Consider the following 6,113-nt stretch of genomic DNA (forward strand, 5'->3'; position numbering starts at 1 on the left):
CCGGTGTGCCGGTGCTGACAGAGGAAGGAAGAGAGGCGCGGCGTGACACTCCGTGGAGAATTGTGAAAGCACAGTCTCCGCCTGCCGCCTCAGGTAAGCGGGGATATTCTCTGCATTAATGTGGCCTAGCTTTGATGCTGAGGGAGGAAAGAACCCGAGAACTGCTGGAGATGACAATAAATACTAAAGAGTCACAAGTCCCCAGCTTTAAAGGAACATTGATGGTACAAATGCCGTCTGGGATGTCAAACCTGCACAGTGTTTAGCAGAACATCCCTCCCCCTGCGTGGAAATGAGACAGGCTCCAACATGTGAGAGTTACATTAAGTCTTTGAACGTAGTCACTTTGTACTGTAGCACGGCTGACGACTCTATTTGTTAAGTCTCTGATGTTCTCTTGTTGAAGGTGATTAGATAATAATAAGCTGCTATCACACTGGGTGCCTTTTGAAATTGAAATTGCCCATCACAAACCTTTGAAATCGCTCGCTAAATTCACGCTCAATTGCTGACATTTTTAAACTTGTTTGTACACATTTCTATTCAAGTGATGCCCCGAGGAGGGGCATTATATCTCTCACTGGAGTCCGTGGGAGAATTATCAGCCATTCTTGACCTCGAGCATGAGCCATCCTCATGCTGAATCCTGTGAGACCTTGGACTGCCTTACAAAACCCCAGGACAGAGAAACCATTGATTACAGCTTCTCTTCCCTCTTTTTCAGCCTGTAGACATACAATATCAGTGCACCTAAATCAGACAATTCCAGCTAAAAACCTTCCCTCCTCACAAACCTCACACAGCCATCATGTGCATTCCTGTATGCGTGTGACGTCGCTGACCTCCCATAAGGCCCCCCTCGCCACATGCTGTGTGTACAAGCCCCCTTGTTCATGTCCTAACCCCCTGCCCCAATGAGATGGCGTGGACCTCTGTTTGACTCCCATCTGATGACCTTCTGGTCCTATCTTCAACAGACGAGAGCCCTCATAAAGGAGGAATTGATCCACACAAGACCCACCTCTTAGAGGCTGTGTCTGTGTGTGTCTGTGTGTATCTACGGTGCCACAAGGGCCACACTCACTTACGGCTCACCCAACTACCGTGCCATCCCAACCCCGGTTAGCCCCCCCCAGGGTCTGTGGGAACAAGGAGTCAGGCTATTTCCCTTGAGCTCTTTGCTCGAGAGCTTGTCCTTTGCTTGGTGAAAGGGTAAATTAAGGTGGTGAGGTTGTATTTAAGTTCATATTTCCCTTGAGTATGAGAGAGGAGACCAAGGACATGGGACATTGATCGCCCTGAGTAAATGTCGTCCAGTCGGAAAACAGCTTTTAGATGAGAAAAGTATTTGTCTTATTTCCAGCACCTGTGCTTCCCTCTCTATGACTTAGGAGAAATCAAACTAAAAATATGTACATATAGAATCGTCTCTGTATCACAAGTGTAACATTTCTTTAGTGTTGCTCATTAAATCTCTTCGTCCTTTTAAAATCAAATATCTAATGTCTGAAATGATCAGCACGTTTGACCGTTTAAGTTTTCTGTCTTTTGAGGACTTATATATACGGAAACCGAGAATGGCAGTTTACTTATTTTTTATTTAGCGCAAGTTAATTATTGGGTTATCTCGAGATAACGAGACAATCAGCCTGTTGTCACAAGAAAACAAAAGGCCTTCTCGCAATAACGTACGGTGTCTCTTCACTTTACAGTAATGGCAATTAAAGTATTTTCAGCTGCTTACAGTATAGAAAGGCAAAGTCACACATATGATGTTTGTCAATTTAAAAAATCACTTTGCAAGTCAAGAAAGGCGTAGTTTAACGTAAGACAGTAAAATATCATTTGGTTTTGTGTAAAACAGCTCAGTGAACGACATCGTCTTGCTCAATATACGTCACCATCACCAACATGGCCAGAAAAAGTATTGACAAAGGTGAAAAACACAAAAGATCTGGCCGTATTCACAGCTGGGTAGGATGTGAAAGGAAAGTTAGTCACTTCTGTGAGCTAGCTAATATACAGGAGTATATATACGTTTTCAGTTACAGATTTTGGTGACCGTTCAATGAAGACGACGTCACTAACACGACTGTTGGGTGTGTAGTCTTTCTAATCACATATTTTCACTTACTTATATTTCATTAGTTTTATGATGAAGTATGACTTCCTCCAGTTGAGAAATTATCTTTTAAACTGACAAACATCATATGTGTAACTCATGGCACAATTCAAGCAGTTCACATGTGTTTTCTGAAATAAGTACATCAATGGCGGTCCACTGGAAGGAGGCGAGGCTCTCTATTGTTTCGCTTGTCCCTTACAGCAAGAAGCTATCATGTAAATACCCTCATATCAAATCACTAGGTAACACATTCTTACAACAAATGGCAGAATTTGGTGAATAGTTCATACAGTATAGTTTTCTCTGAACCTCCGAAACTGTTTGTTTGTCATGGTCCACTCCTATCAATCTTATGGAGTCACTTCCTCATAATAAATTATCTCGTTATCTTGAAAAATTGTCCCTTTGTTTTCTCAAGATAACCAAATAAAAAACCTGCTATCTTGAGAAAATGAGATTTGCTATCTCGAGATAATGCAATAACTAAGTTAAAAAAATAAAATTGTATCTGCGACCTTTCTCAGCTTCCATTTATAAATGAACTTGACTTAGTGGTTGCACATAACTTATCTAATAAAATACATCAGAACTCTCACATTACAGCCAGAAGTAATAAAAAAAAAAGCATTAACAAGTCTCCTGATTGGTGAAGAGAACAGTATGAACCGATCCTTTAAAAACTCTTCAGAGCTCCCGGCGATGGTCAAACTGACCTTTCTGGACTTTTCTCTGCTCTAGTGAGAGGAACTTAATGAACAGGAGGACCTCGGTGGATTTGATGGATCCACGAGTGCGCTGCAGCTGCTGATGGCCTTCCCAGGAGGTGGACCACTTCAGTAGCAGGTTCAATAGCTCATTATCGGTGGTCCCGCTGGATAATTAGTGAACAGTGGGATCCTGTCACAGGGACAAATAAACACATACGTCCCGTCACTATCAAGCTGCCTTTACAGGCTACTTGTACAGTGTAATTTAATAGCTGTGTCGACTTAAATGCCAAGGAGGTGGTACAGAGTAAAGTCAATCTGATAACGGCTGTTTGTTTTTGTTTTTTACAGATATTAACACGTTTTACAGCACAATGTTTATACACTATTTTTTAAATAAACACAAAATAAGATGTTCATTTATGAAAAACCACAATATGTGCAAACTTGCCAGTGCTCTCTGGTGGACAAACTACTGTATGTGATGAAGGTAATGTCCAGTACAATATATAATCACTGTCGTTATGTGCTAAATATAGAAAAAAACTGACTACAAACTGATTTGATGGATCAGGCGGCTGATATGCATCCTCGCGTGAAATACGTCATACAGATCTCTGGCATTTTTGTACTGCAATATCCTGTCTGTTATTGGCAGAGGCGCACTGTCGGGGGAGGCAAACCAGCCAAATGTTTGGGGCCCCTCAAAGAAATTTTGGAAAAAGGGCCCTCAATGGCCACACATATTGGCACATTTTGCTATGACAACTATAAAGCCTCTTAAACCATAAAGGCACTATACTGTGCGTCATAATCAGTGCTTTATGTGTCTGTGATCACTGGCCGTATAATGTGTCCATGCTGAAGTTGTTTAGTTATTTACTTAGGTTGTAACTGTTATGGTTTTTAAAATCATTTATATAAGAAGATTCTACTAATGTGTACATGGGAAATGAAAAAAGGTTAGGACACTGGTTGGAGGGGGGAGAAAATTGGGGGTATTCTTGCCTTGTGCCATTGCGTCCTGCTCTCTTCAGTTGAAAGCGATGATCAAATTTATTTGGCATTTTTTAAATTAACCAGCGTATTGATGATTTTTCATGGCATAATCCAAAACTATTACAGAATGCATGAGTGAGTGAAGAAAGCATATCAGCGTGTTACACCTTCACAGATGTATCTACATGTGACCATCAGCCTGGCAACAATTAACAGTGTCTAAATGTTACAGATCTGACTGGGTCACTGCGGGCACGTTAATGTGGTTCCCAAATGGGCCCGTCTGACAGAAATTACATTTATATAGTACTAGCTTTTCTTCTTTTTAAAAAAAAAAAAAAAAGCAAAATATGTTTTTAGGGAAACCTAACTGCCCAGATCATGTCCGGTGGCAATGTTTTACTGCATTTCTCCGCAGACAGCAAGTCATGGAGGTGGCTGTGGTTGATCTATGATATCAGACACCAGTGGTTTGCATCCTGAGCCCAGGGTTTGGTATGCAACAAAAGGATTTTGGTTAAGGTTAGGCAAAGATCACGGTTTCAGTCTGATGTTGTGTCTCATGCTTCGCTTTAGTGTTGACGTTGTTTAAATAACGATTCTGATCCCTTTTTTATAAACTTTGAAAGTGCCTCAACCTGAGGATAGAGAACATAAATCCTGCTTCAGTTGCTATCAGCAGATGTTGTAGGAAAACGGGAATGACCTACTTTGTCACTGAACATTTTGCGGGAACAATTTACGACTTTAAAAATGTTTCCTTGTTTTCTTCATTGAAAAAGGATTTCAATCGAAATGTATCTGCTGTTTTAAAGCACCATATTAACTTATAAGAGACAGGCTGGACCAATAGATCTATACCTCTGTCAAGACAGCCACTTTTTTACTACAGTCACCCTTTGTTACAACACCAGTAAGATAAACTTAGGGGATTGACCTTGCTCATGCAGCCCGCCCAGAGATACAGAAGCAAAATTGTTCCAAAAATCAGGAACTAAACACTAAACAGACAGCTAGAATCTGAAAACAGAGCATCCACACACCCCCTATCATAGCTCTGCTATTACACAGCCATAAAAGAGATGTTTCATATGATAGTTTGGTTGAATGCAACCAGCAAGGAGAAAAAAAAAGGTCATATTTTTGCTTTGATGTGCAGTCTATGTCACATTACTCTTCCCCAGCTCCCGGTGTGTATTAATCAACTCAGCTGAACGGTAGGCACTTCCTCTGTCAAATTAAAGCAGCATCAAAGCACTTTCAAGTCCACACAAATAGATTCAAACACCTAGTTTATTTTTTTCCCGGACGATCCTTTTAAAGGCTTTTTGTTCTGTTGCTCACATAAGTATGTAATATCTCATTTAATTAGCAATGTAAGCCCTCTGACAAACAGGCATATGGTCCTCGCTCTCCCACGGCCTTGGCCAAGGAATGAATATGCATATCCAGGGACCTCAGAAGCTTGTTACCCTGGAATGAATTCTACACAAGCCTAATCCCTGATCTATTATTTACCCCTTGACCAAACATGCAAGTGGGGCTTCCAGACGCTTGACTTGATAGAAATGACTGCCCTGGGATTCAGCTGCCTCTCTCACCCCAGTGGAGGAGTCAGGCTGAGGCAGGCAGTCACTCTGAGGAGCGCGGTACGTCTCTCTTTCTGCTCCACTCTATCCTCACACACACGCATTTAACGCACGCACACGCACGCACACAGCCCTCCCTCCTTCAAACTCTTCACTCTTGAGATGTCTCAGTCAAATGTTGAGCAAATCCTCGTAAAAAAAACAAGCAGCACAATGAAACTTTAATGAGCGCGCCCACTTCTGAGGGATCTGAGGGACACAACTTAGGAAATCAGTGTCACATCCCCGCAGCACGCAGAAACAAACCATAAGCTGCTGCCTCAGACACGTGTGTGTGTGTGTGTGTGCGCGCGAGAGAGAGAGGCGTGCGTGAGCTGTACCCGCGAGGTCAGAGAAAGTGGGGGAGAAAAAAAAGTGAGAGTTTGCTCAGGATAAATGAAATGCACGATACTCATTCAAAAAAAAAAAAAAAAAAAAGTTAGTGCTGCGTTAAAATAATCAGGAACATTCGTGTTTGTTTCGTGTTATTGATCGCCTGTTTGGCTCCGCTGGATTGATTTTCTCACAGGTGATATTGTTTAATTCATCGCTTATTATCTGTGCTGAAATACAGATGAATGTGACAATACATCTGCGCTTAATTCACACAGAGGGGGGAAAAATATATATATATGAAAAGATTCACTCCTGCGT

This window comes from Pagrus pagrus (assembly GCF_965226575.1).
Source record: "Pagrus pagrus genome assembly, chromosome: 2".
Lineage (NCBI taxonomy): Eukaryota > Metazoa > Chordata > Actinopteri > Spariformes > Sparidae > Pagrus > Pagrus pagrus.